The 27,852-nt window shown below is 35.7% G+C and overlaps 1 long non-coding RNA gene across 1 annotated transcript in view; it reads left to right on the top strand.

The window, feature by feature from the left end:
* LOC120298676 overlaps positions 1–27,852 on the top strand; it is a 32,069-nt gene that overhangs the window by 3,198 nt on the left and 1,019 nt on the right. The window contains exons 2-3 of the long non-coding RNA XR_005554172.1: positions 8,837–8,889; positions 26,925–26,969. This is a non-coding gene — a long non-coding RNA (uncharacterized LOC120298676). The remainder of the gene's footprint in view (positions 1–8,836; positions 8,890–26,924; positions 26,970–27,852) is intronic.

The raw sequence follows: 27,852 nt of genomic DNA on the forward strand, positions 1-27,852 counted from the left end.
TTGAAACCACTGTTTCTATGTCTGCTATCTTTTTGGTAACATACATAATACCTAAAAATTACCAAGCAGCATTACAATTATTTTTGTAACTAGGCACGCCATCATTTTATCAATACCTTTAAACATTTATGACGTGTTCAGAGGCACACAGTATGCTCTCTCTTGTTTTGCAATACTTGGAAGAATAATTGTTCCTGGAGTTTTGTCTCTATGTGTTTATATAAACCAAATGAACTTGGCACGTGTCCTGTTATAAATTACCCTTACAAGGTGAGGTTTTTCTGGTTTGTTTTTATTTTGCCTTTGGTTTTTTGTTTTTTTTTAATCATCTGACCTAGCCAGATACCTGTGCTTGAATGAACACAAACACTCAGTGTGGAACTTCAATGAAACCGCTTACTGTGGTAAAAAACAATATGTGCTATATGTGTGTGTACATGTATTCAAGAAGTCATCTCTAATGTTGATATTAATGTTTAATTAGAGTATTTTGCTAACCAGGCCATCTCTTGTCCAATAACAAATGTGTAACAATATGGCAGTTGAGCAGTTTTATACTTTTGCACAGATGGTTTAAGAGCTTTGCTGTTCAAAACAGTTTGGGGAATAATTTTTAAAAAAGTAAAAGATGGCTTCCCTATAGATTGACATTTTCCATGATAAATCTGGGAAAAAGGCTACATAGTACAGTTTTTCAAAGTGAAATAGAAAAATGTTAGTTTTCAAATGTCAGTGCAACTGCATAACAAGAAAAATAGTTGTTATGCTATACATGTTTTGTATTATATATTTAGGATAATTTTTTCCATATTTTCCATATGCTGAATGGTTAAATAGCAGATAAAATATTTTTTATAGACTTAATAAGTATGTTTATTTTTTTTAAAAAAAATCTGTGCCATGTAACAAAACTAAGGCTCAGAAAAACGCCCAAATAATCCCTGTTAGGCCCCTGTGCCTATAAAGAAAGGTAGTCTATCAAAATATTTACAGTGGGAATAGAGATCATTATTTATTTCAAGGATCATTATTAACTATGGTGAAGTGTGTATCAGAATATTGAGGCTTCCTGGATCCTGGCTTGCTCCTTTTCCAGGACCTCTTTCACAGAAAGAACTTAAAAATATCAACCAAATTCTTTCCAGTTTACTCAGTGATATAATCAAATAAACATTGTCTTGGTTTCCTCCCCTTTCCACCTTCCTTGTCCATATTTTCTTTAAAGATTATGCAGATACATAAATATAACAACACATCTATATTCTATGGAAATTGGGATGCCATGCTTCTTTTAGAGCTTAATAAATTAAAATGAGTTGGTAATGACTGAGCAGAACAACCGTTTAAATACAGGACCATTCAACAGAAAGAAAGGAACAACAGAAAAAAATTGTTTTGTTGCAGAATTGATTGCAATCACCCAATATGCTTGATGTGACATTCTTATTTAAAGGTTTTAGGGGTGGGGAGGGGTATGAGCTAATTTTAACAGATTACTTGTAAGCAGTCCTGCATATGTTTTCTTAGAAGTAGTTTCCAGCAAAATGTTCAGATAAATATGTATAAAATTGCACATATGCTGTAGTCCTATACCTGCACAAATTTGCAGATTAAGAAGCGGGCATTTGTTTGAAACATCCTTAGTTTTTTTTAAAAAAAAAAATCTTCAAAAATTAAGTGAGTAAAGAAAAAAAAGTTAATTGTAGTGGAACTCAACCTTCTTATAAGGTTTTAAGTATTGGGGCATTCTGCTCTTTCAATGTTGCTGATCATGAAACTCTGAGCATATTCAATTGAATGTGCACACAGAATCCTCATTTCTTTGGACTGAAAATACAAGGGGACTCTATGAGATAATCAGTTGTCTAGGCTGGGACATTGCAGGCAAGGCTGATAGCCTGGAAGGAAATCGTCTCCAAAGGGTATAACAAGGGACCATTCTCCGTCAGTACAAACCTCCATTCTCTTTTCAGTTTTTCCACTGAAAAGGTAGCTTAACTCGCAGATTTTGTGTTCATGCTGTGACTAGGTGTTGGTAGTTGACAATGACAAAGGCACAGTGGAGAACACGGGGTCAGCACCTTCCAGGCCACTATTGCGTGTTCACCCACTCTCTCATTGACCTGCCTCATAGGTGAAATAGCATCAGGGAAATCTATACTGGAAAATTTCTCTGAACATTATATATGAAGATCCTTTCTGTGTAATCCAGAGACTTGGGAATGTTATAGTCCGTCCCTTATTTATTAAGAACACCAATGGATTATGAATCATTATAGCTTTATTTAATGTTGTAAGAACAGATGGTATCATCTTTGGATCCTTCTTAAAGAGATATCAACAAAACTTTTCCCTAGTGCTTAAAATAGTGATGTCACAAGAGTACCCACTCTTCCCTTTTTTATTTTATAAATTTTAAATAACCCCTTTTCCAGCCTCTGTCAACAGTGTCATTTTTTTTCATCTTTCTCTGCCTGTGTTTTTATAGATTTCTGGTTCCTTTCCTTATAAAGTAATGTCCAGTTAATCATTTACTTGCACTCATGAATGCAGCAATTTATCTTTCATCATTAAAGCAACACCTTGACTTTGTTGATTCATCTCACATTTTTAACTATCCAGGTAAAAACTAGAGATGCATTTAAAGAGCTTTGGTCAGCGTTAACATTAATCTGCTTTTGAATAGTTTAACTTCTTGAGTTAACTCAACTAGATTTGATTCATTTATGTCTAAAGATATTATGTGACCACCACTAGATGGGTTCATAACTAGGTTAAGTATGTTGTGTGTCACAATCAATTATTAATGTATGCTATGTTTAATATATACTTTTAACACCAGATGTTTTATAATTATAGGAGAAATGCCAGGTAGTTTTGATGACCAAAAACATCAACATTGGAAGCTCTTGATACAGTTTTCTGTCTAAATTTATTTATTTGTTTGACTTCTACAACTGCCCACCTCACTTACGTGACTCTAGATGGCTTACAATAAAGTACAAAAAATAAAACACAAAGCAGCCAAGTATCATTGAACATCTATAAACATAGCCAGGAGGCAGGCTCTGTCATACACCCATGGTCCCAGGCACACACACTAACCCAAGTTTTCAGAACCTTCAAAGTCAACAGGAAAAAGACTAATCTAATCTAAGGGGGCTGATATTCCAATGGGCAAGGACCATGGACAAGAAAAGCCCTCTTTCTGCCAGTTGACACCCATGGCCCCACACCACAAAGAGCAGGCATGCTGCCAGATTGGCTATGACTGGTAGAGACATTTGGGGAGAGATAGTCTTCTGAGTAATTTGTTGCATAGTCCCCATTTGGAAAGAACGCATGCTGAATGCCAGAATCAAAGCAGCAACAATTAGGCTCTTAAATTTTTAGTTTATATTGTATATGACATTTACTGTCCTAGCACAAGAATGCCTTTGGCAGGGGTCTTCAAACTTGGCCCTTTTATGACTTGTGGACTTCAGCTCCCAGAATTCCTCAGCCAGGCACGCTGGCTAAGGAATTCTGGGAGTTGAAGTCCACAAGTCATAAAAGGGCCAAGTTTGAAGACCGCTGTACTACAGACTGATATAATGGTCTGTGACAATGTTTTTGAGAGACAGGAGAAACCACTGAGCCCCACAGGCAGATAAGAGGCAGCTTCACCTGGAGGAGATACAGGGGTGTGGCAAATGTGCCAAAAGGGACCCTTCCTAGTTTCTTGGACCATAATATGAGGGAAGAGTATTTTCAGATTTGCAAGATTCTGTTACTATAACCTTATAATAAACTTAGTGTTAATACCGAAGGTTTGTGCTTCTTGCCTGAGCTACCTCAAAGGGCTGACAGCTGAATACCAAAAAGTGGATGAGGCCAAGAGAATTGTTTAGAATTTAATTAAACTGTGTTTTTTTTTAAAAAAAAACCTTAATATAATTACTCTTGCATATTTACTAATTTTCTTCCTTTCATCTCGTTAAAAAGTGCAAAATCTTGATCATCTTCATCCTCTTTTTTGATTCTGAGGACCACCCTTGTGTTTTGGTTAGAAAAGGGCAGATTTGATGATAGGTTAAAAAAAAAAAAAAAGAACCATGCCTGTTTCCAATGCATCGTAGGTTCACAACTCTTTGTTATCCTTATAAATATTACAAACAATTCTGTATGCCGGAATTCATATAAAGCAGCCAGACTGTGCTTTTTCCAGTCAGTAGAAAACTAGCCTGTTCAAAACAGCACGAAACCACAAAAATCATGCAATTTAAAGAAAATTGAAGAATTCCAAACACTACCTAGGTGATCATTACTTTTTGAAAAACAGATTTGGGATGCCAGGTCATCCTTCTGGTGCTGCCTTCCAAACTAGCCTTATTTTTAGAGGACACAGAATTATAGCAGTGTGAGTCAGCTGACTGCTTTGTCACAGAGCTGCTGCTTTCTACATTACTATAAGTGCCAGAGCTCTCCCTGCTGCAGCTTTCTAGTCGCAGTGCGGCAAAGCAGATGCCTAGAACCGGGCACGGAGCAGCATAGGTTTTATTATTATTTTTATTGCAGAGAAACTGTTGGTGTGTTCTAATATACTGCATATTTCCGTTTTTTCCTGGAGTGCAGGAGCAGCAGACCACCTGGGATGTGGATGTAGGCTTCTGGCATTAGCATCGATGTTGAACGGAGGCAGGCACCGCTCGGAGTCTCTTTTCCTAAATACTTCTGACGGAGAATGATTCGTTTTCTGCCTTGCATGTGAACCGTTGCTTATGCCACTGTGATAGACACCTGCAAGAACAGGAGAAAGGAGATGCTACCTATCATTGCCTGGGGCCTTCTCTCCCCCTTCTACTCTCTCTCTCTCTCTCTCTCTTTTTTTTTTCTTTTCCTCTTCGCTCTTCACTCTTGAAGCCATCTAAACATCCCAGAGTAGTATTTAGTCCTGGTTCTGTAGGTAGCCAAAGATCAGTCAGAGCCAAAGCTCAAACCAGCAAAGCAGGCTCCCTGATTCAACTCAGTTCCAGTCTTTTTGGACGGGTACAGGAGAGCAACCGACTAGCAGGGACACAACCAGCCATCAAGTGGAGCTTCTCTGGCATTGCAGTCGATCCCAAGTGCTGCTAACTTTCTTTTACCTTCTCTTTTCCATCAGCAGTTAATGGCTTTGGGGTCTCTGAAGTGTATGTTTGTATGGATTAGCCTGTCACGAGGGCACCCCTTGTCCGCATCATGTTGGAAATAGAGTGCTGAAGTCAGTCTGTTTTAACTGTGGTTTGTTTCTGCGTGGTACTATGCAGCTAGGATGGGTTACACTGACAACCAAGGAAGGAAGGATCACCATATACCCCGACTCCTGGGATCTTTCAGGAAAAATATACTGTAACTCTTTCTCAGTGTATTATGTTTTTTGTCTTCTGCTTTTTCTTTTATATGTAACTTTAGATATAAATACCTAATATATATAAACTTTATCAGAAATAGTCACATCTGTGGATGTGAATTTTGAAATGCTCTGGGGTGGAGGGTGGATAGTTCATGGAGAACTGTGATTTTGAGGCAAGTTGCACCCGGTCTGCATTCTTGCTGATTTGAAATACTCTGTTTTTCTGAAGAGGAAGCCCTAAGGGGCGAGTTCAGTAACTAAGAAAGCAATTGCAGATAAAAGAAATAAAATTGACAAGCATAATGGAGGAGCAGCAGAAGAAACTGTCAGCGAAATCAGTGCCTGGATGGTAATCTTACCCAGTCTGAATAATTATGAATAATTCATAGAACAAAATTACTTTGCTTTCACCTTTTCCACTTAAAATGGCATGATATGAATCTCTAATAAATTTCCAAGAAAAAAAATATAATGCCAACTTGAATGTGAAGAGCTTTTTATAACCAGATGCTATATCCTGATTCTTCCGGTATCTTTCATAGTGATTCTGTGAGAACCCTATTTAATCACGAAGTACTGTTACCAATGAAAATTACAGTGATTACAATAGCAACAATAGAGTGCCATCAAATGATTTCTAATATACGTAATTTTCTAACGTTGACTGCATTGATTTTCATGAGTAAATCTAAATGCTTGGCTCCTTGGATTTTATATCAAAATGTGATAAAAAAAATACTAGGTAAATATGTGTTGTGTTTGGTGCTTTTATGGGGAAAATGCAGCCTTATATTAAAATGATTATAGCCATATATTTGTTTTGCTAGCATTCTTGATGATTGCATTATTTTCCTGCTCATAGGATGGTGTTCTGTTACAGGTTTGTTCATACCATAATGCTCCAGCACTTATACAACAGCAAATTTAGCTGAATAATTTGTACAGCTATAGAAGCATGTATTTTTGAATTAGATAAATACCCTGAATTTGTTTGAATGATTGCCTCCAAGTTAACAAAAAGATTTTTGTGGCAACCAGCAGTTAAAGCTTAACTGACCAAATATATAATCCAAAAATGGGTGCATTACACAAAGACAATTAAAAATATATTTTACATGTAATTTAGGAGATTCTTTAAAAGAATTATTCAGTCCCTAGTTTCTTGTTAACTTAAGTACACTTTTTCTATGTTAATATGTGTTACTGTGATAAAACAAAAACAAGGTTTAAGCAAATGGGAAACAAGACAGGATAACATTATACCATAGTAAAATTCTTAGTATTATACATTTTTTTGAAAATAAATTCCTATCAAGCAAAAAGTCATAAACATAAAAAATGTGGTTCCTAAAATTGAAGTAGAATATAATATTTGTGCATGTGTAGGTGTTTGTTGCACTAGTCTTGCATTATAATCTGACATAATGTAAATATTTGCATTTTTATATTACCTTTTTGTTGGTGCTTTGGTTAATTTTATACTGAATTCTTGGTTTGTTTTGAAAGAGTTTCCTGCAGCCTGGGAAAATCCAAATTTAAATTTGAGCTTCAGGTGATGTTAGTGTTTGTGATTTGTGACTTGGGCATCATGTGACTTGGGAATAAGATTGTTTGGATCTGGAATTGGGTGGTACTTCGGGGAGGATGTCCCTTAAAACAGACCCACATTTTTTTCAGATTTGTCATATAAAAAAAGTGAAACATCTTTAAGGAGTTGATTCACGTAATTTGAAGCAGCTATATTTTTTAGACTATGTTGGGAGATTGAAACAAGACCAGTTGTTTTAATGAATAGCAGAGAGTAATTGTATTTACCCAAGGTTCAAAGTACTTCTTCTAAATAATTGTTGAAAAGTGATAATGCAGCTTGATACAAAAAGCTTGTAACATCCCTAACCCTGCCTTATCAGGAATAATTATTAGAGGGAGGGAAGAGAAGCATGGGAAGAGGCTATTGAACAGCTATTCTGGAAATGCTATAGAAGCAGCAACATCCTAGGAAAGAAGAGGAACAAGGGACTTCAGACTGACAAAAGCAGAATTGCAAATCACAGTACCAGCCCGATCCTTTTCTACATGCATTGCAACATTGCACACGTGTCCCAAAGGGACAGCGCTTTCAGTGAAATGCTATGACACTGATCCCATCAATTTGATAAAAAGCAGCAAAAGCCTGGAGATACAACAGTGTAGAAGGAATCTTTGCTTTCTCTGTTTTCCAGGTAATATCAATGAAGAGCCCTCTTGCATGTACAGTAATTCCATTGTATTTCCATAAAAAAGTCCTCCTATTTAATTCCATGCCTAGCTAAATATGTTGACATTTAATGATAGATGCATTTAGGATTCACATAAGTCTTTTGCCCATAAATGGAATAGATATAAGAAAATTCCACCAAAAGGATGTAAATACAAATCCTGTTTACTGTTTTATTCATATTTTGAATATTCAAATCTCACATCAGTAGAGAGCTTATAAACATACTTCAAACCAATTAAAGCAGTTAAACAACATTTCTAAAACAGCATGCTTTACAATGCTGTTTATAAACGCTGTTTATAATGAACTCAATTAACACCCATCTTCTTTAACTAAGAACATGCAGTACCTTCTAAAGGCCATCAAAGCTGTGTTTTGACCAATGTCTTTTACAAGAAATTTTTATATTAGTCCCAGCAATGAGCTGCTTTAAAAGTGAAAACACACTTTTGAATTTAATCTAAGCCTGATATGATATCCTCAGCAAAGATGGCCCAAGAAATTTCATTTCCTGAGGCAACAAAAGAATTCTCAACTTAGAATGGAATGCTAGTTAATCTTATTTCGGTGTTGGCAACCAAACAGTATTATTTCAGTGCTGTTGGAAGTGCGTATAACCAACAGCTGTGTCCTCCAAAGCTTTCCTTGTATCTCCGCATTTGCAGCCTTATCCTGTTCTATGTTAGCATGAACATCATGCTGACTTGTTCATTCCCACTAAAACCAGGGAAATCTATTTGACTTTTAAATACTATGCAAACATTTTTATTCACCAAGGCATTTTAAACAATTCATGTGTTGGTTTTAAATGTATCTGCTGTTTAAAATGAGAAATTACTCATTTGTGTGTATTTATTTTTTTATTAACCTGTCTCTTTTTTACTATTAAGGATTATAGTAAATTTGTATCATTACCTATTTTAATTGTTTAGATTTTTATTCGGTGATTTTAACCTGCCATAAGCTGATTTAGGCAACTTGGTTTTTAAGGGCAATGTACAAGCCTTAAAAGTCAGTCAGATAATCCATCAAAAGTAATATGTGTTAACAGGGAGGAGCAGTTATGTTATCTTGGTTGTGCTTAGGGAAGATCTATCTCTTCAAATATCTGTTTTTTAATTTTTAAGATGTGTTGAAAACTCTTGCCTGCCAATGTATATATAACATTCCTCAATGTTGCAAAATGCTATGCATTTCTACAGGAAGAAGTTGCAAGATGGAGAAATACTGTCAAACTGCTGAGAGAATGTATGAGGTATGTTTGGGAGGAGGTAAGGGGTAGACTTCATTGAAAGTTTGCTTGTACAAAACAAAAGGAACAAAAGCAAACCAAAACAACAATATTAATTATAATTTAAATGTTTAAAATGTATACTCTCATGGCTCCATGCTATAATTGCAAAGGGTATTCTAAAGATTAAATTCATGATTTAGAGAGCATGAAGACAGGTTGGGGTGGGCAGCTAGAGTCAACAATGAGTGCCATACATGGGTTAACTTCATACACGTGAATTGCTATGCTTTGCCTGTAAAATCGTTCAAACCCCATTACTTTAGTTTTACGCCAGATACCCACAGGAGGAGAGAAACAGGTGGCTTTCTGAATTAGACCTTTCTCAATAGTAACCATTTTGGTAGCATAAACACAGGTAGGAGTAACAACAGATATACTATAGTTTTATAGGATTTCAATTACGTTACCATGCTGTAAAATGCTACTAAGTCAAGATAGAGTCGTGTAAGATGAAATAACAGGGGAAAAAACCCATGAGCTATCCCTATATGTACCCAGTATGAAGTCCATCATGCTATATATTGCTATATGTTCCTATGTTCCTGTATCAGTACCAGGCAGCCTAGCAAATAGACAATGAAGAAAAAAGATCTTTTCAAGATGAAAAAAATCTCATATATTTAAACAGCATAGAATGCTGCTGAAGTCCAGGTTGCATTTCTGAACCAAATCTAGTTAGGATTAGGTACAGAAAATAGGCAGTAGCTTAAATTGAAATTAAAAGGGGCAGCTACGATGATTGCTGGAAGCAAACATGCTTGGGCCTGTAACCTGATAACACATTTGAGCTCTTTTCCTTCTGGCATTGAGAACACAGGCGGCTAACTAAGGAACTTTGCCAGATAGATATAGTCCATGTATTACAAACTCAAAGACATTGCACATGAACCACAAAAAACCTATCAAGTTCGGTGTTGAGCTGCTGCCACTGAAACAGCAGCTAGGTTACATATTAGAGGCAGGGAGGTAATAAAAAGTACGGTACCAGCTGAATAAAGAATACCCATGCCAAGAGTATTGGCATAGCGAAACCATACATGAACAGCCAAAAAAAGTACAAAGTTGAACTACTGTACTGAAAGACTCTTACGGTAGCTTAAAAGAGTCTTCCCCAATATGGTACATTCAGGGGTGTTGGCTGGTTGGAGATGCTGAAAGCTCTTCTTCAATACTATGCTGGCTGAGGAATTCTGGGAATTGAAGTCCACAAGTCTTAAACTTGCCAAGACTTAACAACCCTGCTGTAGAAGATTATATTTAAGTTTCAAAGTTTAAACCAATATGTATGGCAAATCAGTTGGGGTACAAAGGAAGTGGGAGTCAGAAATTAAATATTTATATTATTTTTCAGAGCCCTTCCCTTTTTCCTTTTTTGAACATTTGTAAATAATATAATGGAGATTTTGATATTAAGCTAAAAAAATATACTTTTGAATATCATAAAAAGAAACCAATGTGATTTGCTTGGTATGTTTTATTTTTTACTAATGTGAACTTTAATGGTATAATTTTAATATTTATCCCTTTAGAGACATGTTTTTTGAAAACACAAATTTAAAAAAAAATTAAAAGGAGGGGAAAAAAGAAATCTGCTTTAAGCCACATTAAGACAGCCCCTCCTAATAGTTCACAGAGTATGTTGTAGGTGCAGATGCCGTAGTACAGTCTGGCAAGATTTTGTCTTTAGGTCTGAAACAATAAAGAACTCAGTGTGTCATTCTTAGTTTTGGACTTGACAACTATGACTTTAGGCTGATGGATTATGATAGGCCTAAAATAACCTCAACAGTTTCATAGCCAACTGAGATTTGAAAGTTGATATCTTTGAATCAACCTTCAGTTTTCTATCACAGGTGGAGAGCTAGTCTTCTGGGTCAGTTTACCTTGCTATAATTAGGCAATCACCATATTGCAATGACTGTTATGCTCAATAGCGTTTAGTGGCCACTGTACAATGATACTAGCACTTATGTTGGGCCTTCTTAGGAATTATTTAACACTCTACTGTTTTGCAAGCTTTTTCCTTTTAGAGTAGCAGTATTGCTTGACACAGAAAGAGAAAAGGGAAAAAATAGCAAGAAATATAAACATGGTTTAAAAAAGTATCTTCCAACATTTTTAATGGTTTCAGAAACAAAAGAATGCCCAAAGTATAGTAATAATAGTTAGTAGATGTAAAGGACCACAGGCAAGCAAAAGCATTTTAACTTCAAGCATTATATGGTCCAAATTTACTCTGAATACTGCTTTCTAGGTAAACAAGTTAATTACACCAGAAAATCCTTGAAAAATATGTTCTTTGGATGAAAAAGACACTTTGGGCGGAAACCATTTCTAGAAAAACGTATATCACTGTTGCTTGTTTTAATTGGCCAAAAGTTCTTTAGGAGGAAAGAATATTAGATATGTTCACGGCCTTGAATTATTTCTAAAAAGTAATAAAGGTGGGATATAAAAATAATAACAGTTGTTAAACTTGATATTAGTTTTACTTCTATGCAAAATTTCAGCAAATGAAAGTTTTGTGCTTCCCATTTTAACTGAGAGAAAAAAGAATGGTAAGCTAATTGCAAATTCTACATATCAATAATAAATAAAAATTGTAGTCTAAATTTGGTTCATAAAATCCATAGTGACAATAGTTACTATAGACGAAAGAAATAAATTCTTGGGTATCCATATTTTTGTCTTGTTTTTTAGAAGATAACTAAGTTTCTAAAAACTTTGCAAGTTAATTCCGCTAGCACATATAAATATCATTATGTATAAAAATAGTTTTACATAATTTTCTGACCAGTGTTTATCCAAGAGGGCACGATTAAAAAAAAAAATCAAGATAAGGGTTGTGACTAGTGCTTTTTTTATATATATATTAAAAAAGGTGCCGGAACTCACACATATCATACAACCCGCATTGCCTACCCTACAAGGTTTACCTTTGTAGTTGAAAAAAAAAAACCTTCAATTTTTAGGGTATCTAAAAGACTAGGATTTTGTTCAAGGTAAGTTAATACTATTAATGTTACCATGTACTGTGTGGCTTTAAATTACAAGAAGGCATTTTATTAATCTTTTGGGACAATTACCATTGGCATACCCATTTAGTTTAATGAGTGGAAATGTCAGCTTTCTACGTGGAGTGAAGTTGTCAAACAAGATGGAAAAATTTACATTTGGCATTTAATATGGATATTGACTTGAAACAAATTAAAGTTGAAACTTTGTCAGTGAACTGATTACTTTTAATTTACCTTTAAGTTAAACCCAATTTAATAAATAGATCTGATTAAACCTCATACTGTAGGTCTACCTTTACATCTGACCAATACATAATATATATTATTAATAATAATAATACCTCCAAATCACAAGATATTGCCTTTATTCTTATTCTTCCCCTCTGCAGTTTGAATATAAAGTATAAAAGACTAAAAAGAGATTTTCATAGACATCCCAGCCTTTGAACTACCCAAGGAACTGAAACAGCAAAGTTTCACTGTCGGGCAAGCTTCCACACCAACCACCTTTCTTTCCTCTCACTTCGCCTTTTTTTAACCTCACACTCCAACTTCTGTAAGGAAAGGCAAAAGGCTCACTCACTCTCTCATGAAAAATGGCCTCCATGTTTATGTGTCTCCCACCGCCACCATTGGCTTCCACACCACATGGTCTGACCCAGCCAATCAAGCCAGGAACTGGCTGTGGTGCTCCGGCGCCTCATGGCTCCTCCTAGAAGAGGCAGCAGCGCCAGAAGAGACCCCCCTCGCATCGTACCACCAGTGGGGCATTTTCAAAAACAAATAACGATAGGAAGGGAAACAATAGGAAAAGAGCGCAACTTTGGAAAATCCGTCAAAAAAAGGTGTCGGAACTCTGTTCCTGTGCGTTTTAATGACAAAAAAAGCCCTGGTCGTGACTATACTGCCCCACCGCTTTTTATGTTCACGTGTAAAAAGGATTGTGTCTGTAATTGTGCAATTGCCACCACTCTCTTAACTTTTTAGATGGCCCTACTGTGATATATGTGATATATGTGATATAGCCTGGATTAGAAACATTACAGTCCTGTTCAGGCTCCTTAGGAGTTAGGTATGGAAAAGCACCTACCCAGGATTCCTAGAAATAAATTTCCTAGAATTTTTTTTTTCTTACCTGCATTATCTTGGATGAAGGATATAGATGAGCTGACTTTTCAATATTCTAACTGTCTCAAACCACAATAAACCATGGATACTTTAGAATATTTATTTTTTTTAAAAAATATTCATATAAAAGACAGGGACAGGAAATTCTAACTTTCATACTAAAGCAATATATTAAAACAATATATAATAAAAGACACGAATGCTTTTCATTATAAAATGTAGGTGGAAATTTATATAATAATATGATGAAATGTGTGAGATGAACAAAAATATATTTCAAAAGATTGTGAAGATACCTTCCTTTTTAATCTAGAAGGAGACTTAAATGAAAAAAATATCTAATTACATTTTTCAGAGATAAACGCTTTAGTTTTATCATTAAAATTTGGAATTAGCGGACTTTATTTTAAAATCTTAAGGCAATGGAGTTTAATGAAACATTACAAAATCTAAGTTTTATGTTAGCAAATACAATAAATGACTGCAGTCCAACTATAATAAACATCAAACATCTAAATTAATCTTAAAATAGCTCCAGAAGAATGTACAAACATTTTTAAGCATTAGTTCTTGTTATAATTACATTCTAAAAATATTAACATACGACTCACCCCAAATAGCATTTTTTAATCTTTAAGAAATATGTATCTCAAAATCTACACCACAATCTTTTTGGCTCCACATACTGGCAGCAGTGGTGGTAGGGAGGGGATTGTTTCATGTGCGCAACCTAGCTCCTGCACATGTGCAAATGAAGCTTTGCACATTTGCCCGCTGCTTGCGCAGACTGGTTCATGGTTCACAGACTGATACTGGTCTGCAGCCTGGGGACTGGTGACCCCTGATCTATACCTTTCCTGTTTAGAGATTATTAGATTTTGAAATTATTGTACCTTTATGCAAGTGAGTGAACATAAATAAAGAACTAAGGAATGTCTCCTGCAATTACTATATGAGTCCCGTCTTTTAAATTAATGGAATTTATGCTGTACATGATATAACCAAGATGTTGAAAAGTAGATTCCCTATCTCCTTCCATAGAATCTCTAGTGAGTGCTTCCCAATATTTTCCCATGACTTTTTATTCCCTCATTTTGGAGAAATTGCTTAGATTTTTACAACCATATGCCAAATCATAAAGTTATGGGCTCAGTTGTGGTTGTAGGTCAAGGACCATCGGTGAAATATAGTTAAATGTATAGAAAATGTATAGAAAAATCTATAAAAAAATCTATAAAAAAATTCCTGCAGTTCTGTTAAACCTTTTCCACCCAAGTGCTTCCAAAAAATTACTTTTTAAATCATCAGCGTTCTTTCATGTGCACTGAAAATGCTGTCTTCACTTTACAATATTAGAAAGATTTGCCAAAAAAATCTGACAATCATTGTGCTTTGGAAATAAAAAATCAGATTCAAAAGTATAGAGTAGAGAATATGTCATTTCAATCCTTCTGATAAAAGTTCTTAAAACTTCGGTAGATCACAAGCTGAATGCAAATCAGCAGGGAGATATGGTTATGGAAAAGGGCATAGCTTTAGGCTGCGACAAAAGGTATTTCATTTCCAAATCATGGGAACTATATCCTACATCTTCCACCTCAGGTACATTCTCTACCTCCAGTACCATGTCAGGTTTAGAACGTTACATGTTTAAAATGACCTGGCCTCACAAACAACAGCTTGTTTCTCATTATTATCATAATAAATCTGTCAGACAAACCTTGTAATTATAAAATCAGTCCTAATTTGAAAACCAGCTTGCCAAGGAATCAATGTCCAAAGCACTGAACAGAGGTCAAGAAATAAGTCAAGGTCTAGTGCCAGGGACTTTTTTGTAGTGAAAATTTTGTTAAACCAGGAGTCAAGGACAGTTCTCACAGACTGATGTGATTCTAGTAGCTTTTTTTTTTTTTTATTGAAAATTTTTAAAATTTTTACAGTAAAATCCCCTTCCCCAGTCCCTCCCAACCCACCCCAAAACCCTCCCCCAATCTTCCCAGAGCTGAATACAGGCTTAACTATAACTTAAAAGAAAAAAAGAAAAAAAATTTTTTAAACCCAAATAAACCTTAAACAAATATAGTTACAATCAGTAAATAAATTGTAAAATACTTTAACTCCATTATATATAAAGAACAGAAAGAGGAAAATTAAATGTAAATTATTCAAAAGCCAGATGGTATTCTCTTATATCATACTTATATTGTGTAAGATTTATCCATATCTATAATTCAAAACTTCCGTTTCTTTCACAATTAATAAACCAATCGTCTCTCTAACTTAATAACATTACAAAATATCATATTGCATATAAAGTGAATTAGTTAGAATCTAATCCACCATTAAAATATTATAAACTTTAAGTATAAATTGTTCAAAAAGCTAAACAATATTTTCTAATATCATACCTATATTATACAAAGTTTATCTATCTTTCTTTATTATCACCATCAAAAACACACATATAAACATTGTTTGTACCATTAAAATTCCCTTATACGTATATAAAACAAAATATTCCTTTAAATGCTCCTTAAGTTTCTAAGCATGCACTACTTATCTAAAATTTTCATTCAATCTCCCTAATATCATACATAAATTTATCCCTCTTTCTTTGTCATCACAATCCAAAATACACATATAAACATTAATTATACCATTGAAATTCCCTTATACATATTTAAAACAAAATATTCCTTTAAATGCTCCTTAAATTTCTAAACATACACTTCTTATCTAAAGTTTTCATTCTCCATAATCTTCTCTCCTCTTTTCCAATAACCAGTTCCATCCGCAATGGACTATAATCTGTCAATAACCTTGAAGCAATCTGTACATTCTTTACCCATCTCTCTTAACCAATAACCTCGAAAAAACTGCTTGAAGATCTACCATTGAAGATTGCACCAAAGAACTCTTAGAACTGTGTTTCTCCCACAGACTCAGAAACAAATTCTTGTAAAACATCCTTAACCTCCTTCTTCTGTTCCTCTTCCTTGCGTTTATATGCTGCCCGAGTCATTCTCTGCTCCTTCATCTCCACTTGTTGAGACCCCTCAGTCTGTGATTTTCCAACTTTCATCAATACAGCTTCTTCAGACTGCAATTCTACCTTCTTCTCTTCCAAGACTTTAAACGTTATAGGTGACGATGAGCATGCTTCCAGGACCGAAGTATAAAACTCCTTTGCTTTAAAAACAGTATTAAGTCTATAACGTGTCCCCGCATAGCTCACCACTATTCCAATCGGGATATCTCATCTGAACGGCATCTGCCTCTTTTTAAGTTCATCTGCTAAAAAAGCAAACGCCTTTCTTCTTCTTAAAATTTTAGATGGAATCTCCTTTAAAATTATAACATCTTGTGCTGCAATCTGAAACCTCTTATTGTAAAAAACTTGTATAATTTCATTGCGTAGGGATCTTTTCCCAAAGTAAATTACCACATCTCTTGGCAGATTTCTTTGCTTTGCAACCCAAGAATTAACTCTAAATATTTTTTCAATTTCTCTGAGTATTTCCTCTTTTTCTCTATCCAAAATCACAGCAAAATCATTTGCAACCATCTCTCTCAGATCTCCTTGCAGATGTTCACTCAAGCCTCTGATTCTTAAAGCAAATTCCATCTCTCTATATTGAAACATAAGAATCTCATCTTGAAAATTTTTCATCTTTTTTTCCATGCCATCAGATTTTCCCTCCAAGACCTCCACTTTATCTGCAACTTCTTCAACACGAAAATCCAACTTTTCAACAACAGAGGCAAGTCCTTTTAAAGCCAAAACTATATCTTGCCTCAAGATCCTGTTATTTTCCACTAAAATCTCTTTCACTTCTCCCCTAATTTAAGATATAGCATTTCCCATTACATCTTGCAAATCTTTTACCGTTAATGACTGTGCAGAAGAAGAGGGTAATAATGTTGATTTAGGTTGTTGCACTGGTAATATCACTGAAGAAGAAACCACCTTAGGAATTGTAGAAATCACTGGGCGTTTTGAAGCCATCTTAAAAGAAAAAAATTTATTTTCCTCTTTCCTCCTTCTTAAAAAATACAAAAAAGAAAAAGAAAAAAAGAGTTAAACAAAAGAGAGGGAGATTAACTCAAAAAACCCAAATCCTCCTTCAAAAAAATCATTGTAATAAGAAAAAGAAAAATAGGAAAAGAAGAGGAAAAAAATTAATAATAATTAAATAGACAAAATCCATTCTGTCTCCTTAAAAGAAAAAACTTCAAATCGCCATTTTACTTTCCCTCTCAACAAAGGAAAAAAAAAGAAAATGAAAGTAACTCTTTAAACTTGAAATCCAAACTTAAAATCCAAGTAAAATCAAAAAATAAAATCCTCTAATCAGCTCTGTCCGCTTTTTAAATAACTCACCAGTTCTCTTTAAGCGCGGAGATGGGAGCGGCGTCTTGCTTTGTCCCAAACAACAAGGGACAAAGGCACCTGAGAAGCGGAGACACCCTGAACTCTGTGGGAGCACTCCTTTCACTCCTTTGGGGATCTCAGAGGCTCAACCACTATTCAGGGTGAAACTCCCCTCCCTCCCTTGGCCCGGGAAGGAGGTTTCAAACCGCGGAACAGCTGATGCCTGCTGTTCTCAGCGGTTTTAATGCTGTCTCAGGAGGACGGCTACAAAGTAGCCGCCATCGCCAGCACTATACCACCGGAAGTCCCCGTGATTCTAGTAGCTTTGTAAGGCTATTGCACACCACTTGCTCATGGAGGTTCATTGCCTTCAGCAAGTTACTCCAAGTATTTCTGCCACTCCTTTGCTTGCCTTCTGATGTTTTACTCTCAAACTACATTCTCAAGAACTAGACGGAGGTATAGTCACAGTTACAGATCTAACACAGGAAAGGTGGGGTCTGTTACTTACTTGGCATAGTTGCTAGAACTGCAACACACCTTTCAAGAAAGACATGCTGAAACATGGCCAAAGGATGAGGGGGAGAGCTTGATCAGCAAAATAGCAGCTGGACCAAGCCAACTTCATGTAACTGCCCAGACAGAAATCTGAAAATAGGAAGAGATGTGTAAGCTTAGCTTTAAAATTAAGAATTAAAAGAATGATTGTTACTAACACTTATTTTCATATAATAAAACAACCTCTAGTGGGGCAAAAAGAAAGCTAAGTTTTGTTTCAGCTCAAAAAAAACATAACAGGCTGTCATATAGAACACAATCTTTATCACCCCAGGTTGCAAGACATAGCATAAAGATCTTGAATTTCAGGAAAGAAGTTTTAAATTACATATTATGAAATATTGTTAGGATATGTGCCCCTGCGTTTAATTTCTTTGAAAGATGAGCACTCTTATAAGCAATAAATTAGAATGAGTAAGCACCACTGAATATTATCTATAAGAGATTCTGATACGTGCAACCTAGGTTAATTTATGCATTAACTTGCATTATTTTTATACACATGCTACCCTGAAGGAGAAACTTTACATATCATCTTAACATGCTACACTAAGGGGAAATTCTTTTAGCGCAATATATGTATTCAAGCCAATGTTATAGAGGACTACAAGTGAAAATCATGCATAGGATGAAGCATGCAATATACATTTAAATATATAATTACTAACATGTTTGTTTTGTTCATTTACGTTCTATTTTTTCTACAGAAGCTCAAGGTTGCATCCATGACATTCTCTCTTACATTTGTTTGTTGAAAATTACTTATAGTCTGCACTAGATTGCTGTACACACTAGTAAAAAAAGACTAACAAATAAAATATTATTTAAAGGTGGATAATATAAAACATTTAATTATGCAGCAAGAAACTTAAGGAACAAAAGGCCTAATCAGATTGTGGTTCTTAAGCCCAGAACAGGAGAGTGGAAAGCCAGCTGGCACCAAGGTATAAATACTATCAGAGCCAGCTTTTTAGTTTGCTAGAAGACATACTCAGCACATTGGAAATATAACTAGAGTATCAAAATCTCTATCAGAGATATTATGAGAAATCAACCAATTCAAACTGATATCATAAATATGGATTCTAGATGATGGTAGGCTTTTCTTAATATGTTTATTTCTTCCTACCTTCCATTGCCTTTCTCAATGCCCTTTCAGGGTCAGTTAACTTTCTTCCCCATCATTTCTACTGTTTTTAACATTTCCTTCATCTTCTTCCCTGCTGGAAAAACAAGCTTTAGGCTATCAGGCCTGTTCCACATCATGGCTTTTGGTCTATATTTTTCTGACAACCTGGACTGGCAATGAACTATATCACCTCTTCATTATTTGCATAAATCTTAGCACTAGATGTGTCTTGCATCAATAAAAATGCTTAAGGCAGCACTCATTGCCACACATGACTGTCAGAGATGTGCTTTTTCCAAAAATTCAAGAATTAATCTGCCATATAGGAATAGGAATAGCTGTTCTGTGGGCAGAAGATGATGTGTTTATTTAGATTAACTTGCTTAAAATTGCTTAGATGCCTTATATTGACTATTGAAAGGGGGCAGAACTAAACCCCAAATTTGTCTGCCTAACAAATTAGCAATAAGTTGCTACATTTTCATTGTAGAGCCACCTTATTTTAAAGTGTTAGGGTATAATTTGTATTCAAATAAATGTGCAGTAGTCAAATCAGAAAACAGAATGGTGCTAAACACAGTGTCTCAAAATTCTTACTTTCGTTGGTTTTTAAACAAATAGTACAGTATTTCTTTAAACACAAAAATTGCACTTTAAAATAAGCCAGTGACACTGACTCTGTAAGAAAATAGCCCAGTTCATCCAGGACTTAACTTTTATTTTCAAACATTTGTAGTTCACAGCAGATTTCCAACAAAATGGTTTCTTTCCTAAAATATTTTGCCACAGAGAGGATATTAAAATTTCAATAATCACGTGATCTCAGTAACATTACAGTAACTTCAAAGTAAATTGATGAAATCAGTGAAGTTAATTGAAAGAAACATTGTGGCTAGCACTGATCTATTAAGAGGTTTTCACAGGTGAGGAAATATCAGCTTAGGATATAACATAACATTCACAATACATGCATTGTAGTTTCCACTTCCCACCAGGTCTAATGTGATAGAAACCATCTAGATATATTAGAAGTCAACCTTTTCTTTATTGGCTTACTTCATTCTTCCATATGGGTCAATATTACAAATCCTAGAAATCCTAGCCAATGTTTGATGAATTCTTCAAACATATGGCCCAAGACCAACCACTATATTATTGGCCAAACCAGAGTAGATCAAATGCATTGCTATAGCTGTATGTAAGATCCTTGGTGACATGGAGAGTGCACTACTATTTGAATATTAGTTCATGTGGAACTCATTCATTTGTATGACTGCCATAAGGTTTACCATGTAAAATATAACTTGGGTCATTTCATAACCTACGAATGAGACAAGGATAATGTACAGTGGTAGTTACATACAGTTTTCTGGACTGTCAAATTTGGAGAAATTGAACCTTGGTAAAAATGGGCCTAGGAGAATTTTCCACCCCTGCAACCATCTGCCTCCTTCACAAATAGCCCACAAGGACACTTCTGGCTGGGGGTGGAAAAAGGACACACATATTTTCCGCAATCAGTTTAGTGATCTGGAAGAGGAGAGTGGTGCTGTCAACTTTAGAAAACAACAGTGGAAATGATTAATTTTGCTCCTGGAGTCTGAAGAGGCTGTTCCTCGTCCTTCTAGATTATGTAGTCGAATCAGTGCCAGATTCTGTCATACGATGACCTGATTCTTCAGACAGACTAAAGGACCACTGAACACTCTGTCTACCTTGTCCGAACCATCTGCTACACACTTGTCAAACTGGTTAATTTATAATCCTAGTCATAAACTGTTATACTATAACAGGGGTAGAAGGTAAATATAGATCTCTTGATAAATGTCTGATAATCTAAAATACAGCATCAAGGATTTTGTGTCTCCCTCTCTAATTTTTTCAACAAAACAAAACATAATAGCAATGATTTCACTCCTATATTACTGTGAAAGGAAGAAATCTTTTAGTAACTAGGAATAGATAGATGAATGAGTATAAAGCTCAGGCACTGTACATTATTATTTGTTTCTGGTACAGTATTCAAAACAGTTTTCTGTACTTAGAATTCTCTTCTCCATGTTTTAAGCCAAGATCTGATCCCTAATAAATAGGAAGACAGATCACACAATTCTTAAAGCCAGGCAGGTCTGGTCTCATTTGTTGCTGTTTATATATTTTAAAAGTTATTTCTGATGAGATTAAAGCACACTCTATTTCTGGATTCACATGACAGATTGGATACAGATGTAATTATCTAATCTGTATTCAGTGTGTATATATCATAATGAATATATAGCAACTTTTATAAATTACTGAACTCTCATTTTATTTCATATATGTTTTTTAATCAAACTAACACTCATTTAAATAAATATTGTATAGATAAACCAAGTAAATAAATGGTGAAAGAAGAGAGAATGATAGAGAAAGGTTAGCATCTGGTCCTACAATAATCTCATGTTCTGTCGATGATATTGGGAGTATAGAATTTATAATGTAAAAATCTTGTGGAGTTTATATATATAATATGCATAAAATATTCAAAATACTATTACAATATTAATTTGTCAAATCTAACAGACACTAACTTGCTATTTTTGTGGTTCAAAGTTATCCGTGAGAAATAAACCAAGAGTTCGCAGTTCTCAAAGCAAAGGTGGCATTTATATCAGCACAACTCAGTTTCAGTTTTGCAAAGAGTTAGTTCATTAATGGGAAGAATAGGAAGAAAAAGCTACAAGTTCAGCTTACTGTGGCTAGAAAAGGCTCTTGTAGCTTTACGCCAGGATTGGGCAACTGTTTCGGTTTAGGTTTGTTTTGTTTGCTATCAAGATTCTTATCTAGGTAAACTATATAGGTGGGACTTCTGCTGCGTCTTACTCTAGGACAGTGGTTCTCAACCTTTTTAATGCCGCGACCCCCAGCCGGTCGTAAGTCGAGGACTACTCAACCGGTCGTAAGTCGAGGACTACTCAACTGGTGCAGCACCGTTTGCAGAATGGGACTTTTGGTGGGCTCAGCAGGACAGAGACAGCCTGGACAATTCCTATTGGCTTTTGAAAGCCAACAGACTCTCTCTATTCAAGAGAGTCTATTCTATTGGCTTTCAAAAGCCAACAGAATAAAAGGGAGTAGCACAGCTAAGGAAAAGGGGGAAAAAATGGCGGACTGCATTGTTTGGCGACCCCTGTGAAATGGTCGTTCGACCCCAAATGGGGTCCTGACCCACAGATTGAGAACCACTGCTCTAGGAAATGAGCTTAGTCATTTCAAGTCAAGGGATCTATGATTTACTGCCAAGTTGTGGTTGGGAAACTTGGCAGTATCATTGCCTGGTACACGGTAGTAAAATATCTGTTTCAGTAGCATGTAAAATTTTAAATTCTTATTTTGCAAATACTAATGAGGTATATTGCTCAGGAGAGATGCAATTTTTAAGGAGTTAATTATTTTGTGCCTTGTTTCTACAGAGAATGAACTTCAAATGAGCTTTGCTTCTTTTTATGAGAAATGTATACATTTCCATATTAATAGCATTCCTATATCTCATATCAAAAATGGTGGTGAAATTGTGTGTGTGTGTGTGTGTGTGTGTGTGTGTGTGTGTGTGAGAGAGAGAGAGAGAGAGAGAGAGAACTATATAGATGTTAGCTTTCCTTAATAAAATAGTTATGATATATATGTCATATGTTTTATCTTTGGAAGAAAACCTAAATGAAAACAATGTGATGACTAAAAAAAAGAAAGGTGAGTTCACATGGGGAAAATTTAAGAGGATGTCAAATATTCCCTGTTAAATTCATACATAAAATCCTAACAAAATATTATAGATCCAAGACTGTATTGAATTCTCATTTTGGCAATCCCTCAATATAATTTTCCTGTAAATCTATTGCTCGGTTCTTCAGATGTATAAGCATATAGTATATGCCACAGGAAGCATAATTTTCATCTCCACAATCAAAAAATTAACAAAGATTTTGTTCTTTCTGGCATCTATAATGCAGGTTTTATGTACCATATTGGAAATTACATCCTGCCGTTTTTACACTGCCTGAATAATCAAAAAACCAATATGTACCAAGCATTTTGGAGAACTACACTATAAAGAATCCATGCATAACTGAACAGAATTATTAAAACATAGGCAGTCGCACAATGACCACATCTGAATTCTGAATGTCCTGGTAGAATGAGATGGAATGAAACCAGATCACATAGAGAGAAAGACTGACTATTTTGATTCCCCCCCCCCCTCAGATGCAAGCATTTCATCCAAGAAACCAACTGCATATGATGAACAATGAATTGGGAGCCCTAGCAATGATACCAAATAGGTAAAAGTAAAATGAGTTAAAACTCCCTCAATCCCAGTTCTGTCTTCAGAGACAAGTTCAATCATTTTTCTGGCAGCAATATAGAAATGATTTGTCACCATCACCACCACAGTAGTGAAGGAATATGTTGACACTTCCTAACTACCAGATATTTGGTTGGCCACAATGAAAGACCAAATGGCCATGGTGAAAAACAAAGATGATTAAGGGACTGGAGGTTAAAACATACACAGAGTGGTTGCTGGATTTGGGTATGTCTAGTTTAATGAAGAGAAGGACTAAGGGTGACATGATTGCAGTATTGCAATATCTCAGGGGCTGCCACAAAGAAGAGGGAGTCAAGCTATTCTCCAAAGCACCTGAAGGCAGGACAAGGAGCAATGGATGGAAACTAATCAAGGAGAGAAGCAACCTAGAAATAAGGAGAAATTTCCTGTTAGAACAATTAATCAGTGGGACAATTTGCCTCCTGAAGTTGTGAATGCTTCAATACTGGAAGTTTATAAGAAGAGATTTGACAACCATTCGTCTGGAATGGTATAGGGCTTCCTGCCTGAGCAGGGGGTTGGACTAGATGACCTCCAAGGTACCTTCCAACTCTGTTATTCTGTATTCTATTCTAAAATACTGGTTGACAGTGGACCATCCTGTTCTTAAGTCCCCAGCTTTATGTGAATAGAAGTATTCTTAGTTGGCATAAACTATAACTGGATAACCATATGTATAAAGGCTAGAAAAATATGGCTAAGTTAGCATAAGTATTGGTGAAAGGAGCCGACAAAATGCTGCCTTCCTTTTATCACCTTTCCCAGTTCTTTTTCTGTTGCAATAGTTTAATAGTAGCGCTCACAAGATTCTCAAAATTGATGGCCTAGTCTGGTCTGGTCTGGTCTTGCCAGCTACACTGTATTTTAAAATATTAGATTACCTCATTTTATCAACAGTGGACAATGAACAAATAAGCTTTGGGAAGGGAAAGACTTTGGCTCTGAGCTGGTATTTTCCATATAGTCTGCTTCAGATAATCACGAAAGGATGGGATTCATTATCACACATCAGCTTAGGCTTTTCTGTGAGAGCTCCACATATTTGGAAAGTTTGAGATGAGGTGCAAAATGCATCGTTAAAAAAAGGAGTAAAGTGGACAGGGTGGCTTCTCTTTTTCTTAGCCATTTTATCACCCCTCCATGCTGCAGTGTTGGAATTGTTATTTTTACCTCTATCAATTTCACCATTCAAACTTTGTTTCAGAGAAACTGCCCCAGAAACTGACTATTTTAGTTCTTAACGTTTGTTTGCAGCAACTCTCCTCAGAGTTCAGTCTCTCTTTTCCCTTTCTACAGTATAACCCAGTATAACCCTATATATATATATATATATATGTAGGTCTTTGATTATTCGGGTTTTCTCCCACGTAAAATTGGAAGTGTCTTGGCGACGTTTCGACAAAGTCTCATTCGTCATCTTCAGGCTGGTGCTTTCGGCTTTGTGCTTCTAGGAGCAATGTGTCATTGTAGCTGTTTCCTCCTTTTAACTGCCAGTGGGGATATGAACTGATTGGATGAGAGCTTGGCTGTGTTCTGATTGGATGGAGGTGTGTTCTGATTGGTTAGGAGCTTGACTGTGCTCTGATTGGCTGGGGAGTTGGCTGTGCTCTGATTGGCTGGGGGGTCGGCTGTGCTCTGATTGGCTGGGGGAGTGTTCTGTTTGGGTGGGGGCTTTGTTGTGCTCAGGTTAGTCTGAGTTGCAGGGGGGTTAAAATGGTGAGCTGCATTGCTATTTTTTGGCTTCGCGTTTGTGGTCGTGTCTCATCTTCATGGTGGGTGCCATTTTAAACACTTCCAATTTTACGTGGGAGAAAACCCGAATAACCAAAGACCTACATACAAACACCCGTAAAAACCTCAGAAAACAAATACCTGAGTTTAAGAGATAAATCTCTTTTGTTTATAAACTTATGATGTTAAAGTTTGAAGAGAGTTAAGGGTTTTTATGATTTTGTTCATTGTATAATTAGTAAACTTAAATAGATTATGTTTAATATGTTTGCATAATCCTGTATTTTGCTCTGGGTAGTCGGGGGGAGGGGGGTGGGGGGAGGGGGGTGGGGGGTGGATGGGTTGAAGTTTAAGTAGTTCAGATAAAGTAGAAATAGTCTTATTGTATATAATATTAATGTTTTAATTTTGAGAGAGGAACTGCTCAGGCATTTCCCCTGGACCGCATCAAGAGGGAGAAGAAGAAAGTGAGAAGTAAGTAGGAAGGTTGAGGTGAAGGAGGAGAGGGGGTGAGTGAAAAAGAGGGAAAGAAGTAAGTTGGTTTGAGGTGGGATGCGGTTTGGAGGGAAATGGGCGGGCAAGACCAAACTTGGTGTGTATCAATTTGTTTTATTTTTTATCTGAAGTATTTGTAAGATTGTTATGTATTGTAAAGTTGAAAATAAAAAATTTTTTACAAAAAAAAAGAGAGATAAATCTCTTGAACATAACACCAATTGTTTTGGCTCTATGTCAATTCGCCGTGGGCAACTTGCCTCAACCAACTTGCTCTGGGACAACTCGCCAGGACCAACTCGACATGGGACAACTTGCTGCGGGAGAAATAGCAAAGAAATACTAATATCAAAGAAATGGTGGAATAGAATAATTAAAGAAAGGATGGAAAAGGAGGGACAGATGAAATGTGAATGACAAAAAATAAAATATTTTTTTAAATTCATTTTAAATAATTAAATCTAATTGTTAAATTGTCCCATAGCGAGTTGATGGCTGCAGCGAGTTGCCCCATTCCAAGTTGTTTTTGAGTAGATTGCCCCAGTATAATTAGGCAACTCAAATGTAGCACTATTTTAGGGAGAAGTATAAAACCTAATAAACCTAGTTTATTCTGTAGAGAAAGAATATATATGAATGCATGGATGACTAGCAATGGGACATCAAGGGACAAAAACAAGTATGAGTTGATATCTGCAGTTGCTTTACCAGTGAAATAGGTGGCATGTAATTTTAATTAATAAATAAAAATAAATGTGTGATTACATTCTGGACTGGTAAATACTGACAAATGGGATTTCCACGCTGGAAGTGGCTATTGGATTGAGGGCACATTCCACCTCGCACCCTTGTTCTCTGCTTGTGATCATAGTCTCATTGTTTTCTTGTTCATTGTTTATTTCATTGTTCTTTTGCTACTGTTTTGTTCACACTCTTTTCATTCCTTCCTTTTTATTGTTGTAAGCCACCTAGAGCAGCCCCATGGTGAGATAGGTGGCAAATAAATTGAACAAACAAATAAATAATGATATTGAAACAGCATAATGCAGATTGTTTTCTAGGCACTGGATTTTTTTAAGACTTCAGATATGAAAGGGTTTTTTTCCACTAGGTGCTTTAGAAACAATGTTAATTGCATGGAAATAGTTTAATACAGCTGGGAATGATCCCTAATTGTTCATGTGTTTATATCTCTTTCAGTCTGGCACACATCAAGAACTACACCCAGCATGTGGAATGACCTCTGTACGTATAAAACCCACATGCTTTATTGTTAATGGTATTTTTTTAAAAAAAAACGACAACAAAAAAGCTAAAAGCTAAAAATGACCACTTGCATACAAGAGTCATAACTGATCTTTGGACAAATATCAGATTGACACTAATAATATGAGACAGAGCTAAAACATTCCCCCTTCAATCATATGGTTTGACATTACATTAGATCACTCTGCCTCCATCATGGTTTCCCTGGATGAGCTGTAATTTCTCATCTCTGGTGAGCACCAAGCTGAGAGAGGCTTTCTCAGATTAATATATAGTGAAATTTATGATATATGTTGCTTGCTTGTTCATCCACTTAAGATCTGAATGTCTTATACCTCAAAGGCATTTTTTATATAAAAATATTTATGGAAGAAAAATGTTTGATGAAATTAGCTCTTAAAGGGATGGCCATAGAGAAGAAGTGCAAGTTAGCTTATCCTAAAGAAACAGGGTAAAAAGTGTTTTGAGGCAATTATATGGCTATAAATACTAATCTACTTTGCAGAAACACAGAATACAGCAAAAAATGCTTGCAGATGCAGGAAGGGAACAGAAAGTTATAAACTGACATCACTCTCAGACTTTTATCATATCTGGATCCCTCACTTCTTTCTCTATTTGCTTTCTAGAATACTTCATTCCAAAGCAAATACACAGCACTTCATTCCTCCTGGTATCCTAGAATCGTACCAACAGGGACAGGGTGCTCTATGCAGTTATAACAATAATGCAATCAAAGGAGTACATCTTCCCCATTGGCTACCATCATATGAGTCGTGTCAGCTGGTTCATGGCTCTTATCCAAGTGCCAGGGCAGCTCAGCCCTGAGTTGAAGGAAGTGACTCCTTCAGACTTTGGAATG

This window comes from Crotalus tigris, unplaced genomic scaffold, assembly GCF_016545835.1.
Source record: "Crotalus tigris isolate CLP2741 ecotype Arizona unplaced genomic scaffold, ASM1654583v1 scf7180000024119.3904262, whole genome shotgun sequence".
In the NCBI taxonomy this organism is placed as follows: domain Eukaryota; kingdom Metazoa; phylum Chordata; class Lepidosauria; order Squamata; family Viperidae; genus Crotalus; species Crotalus tigris.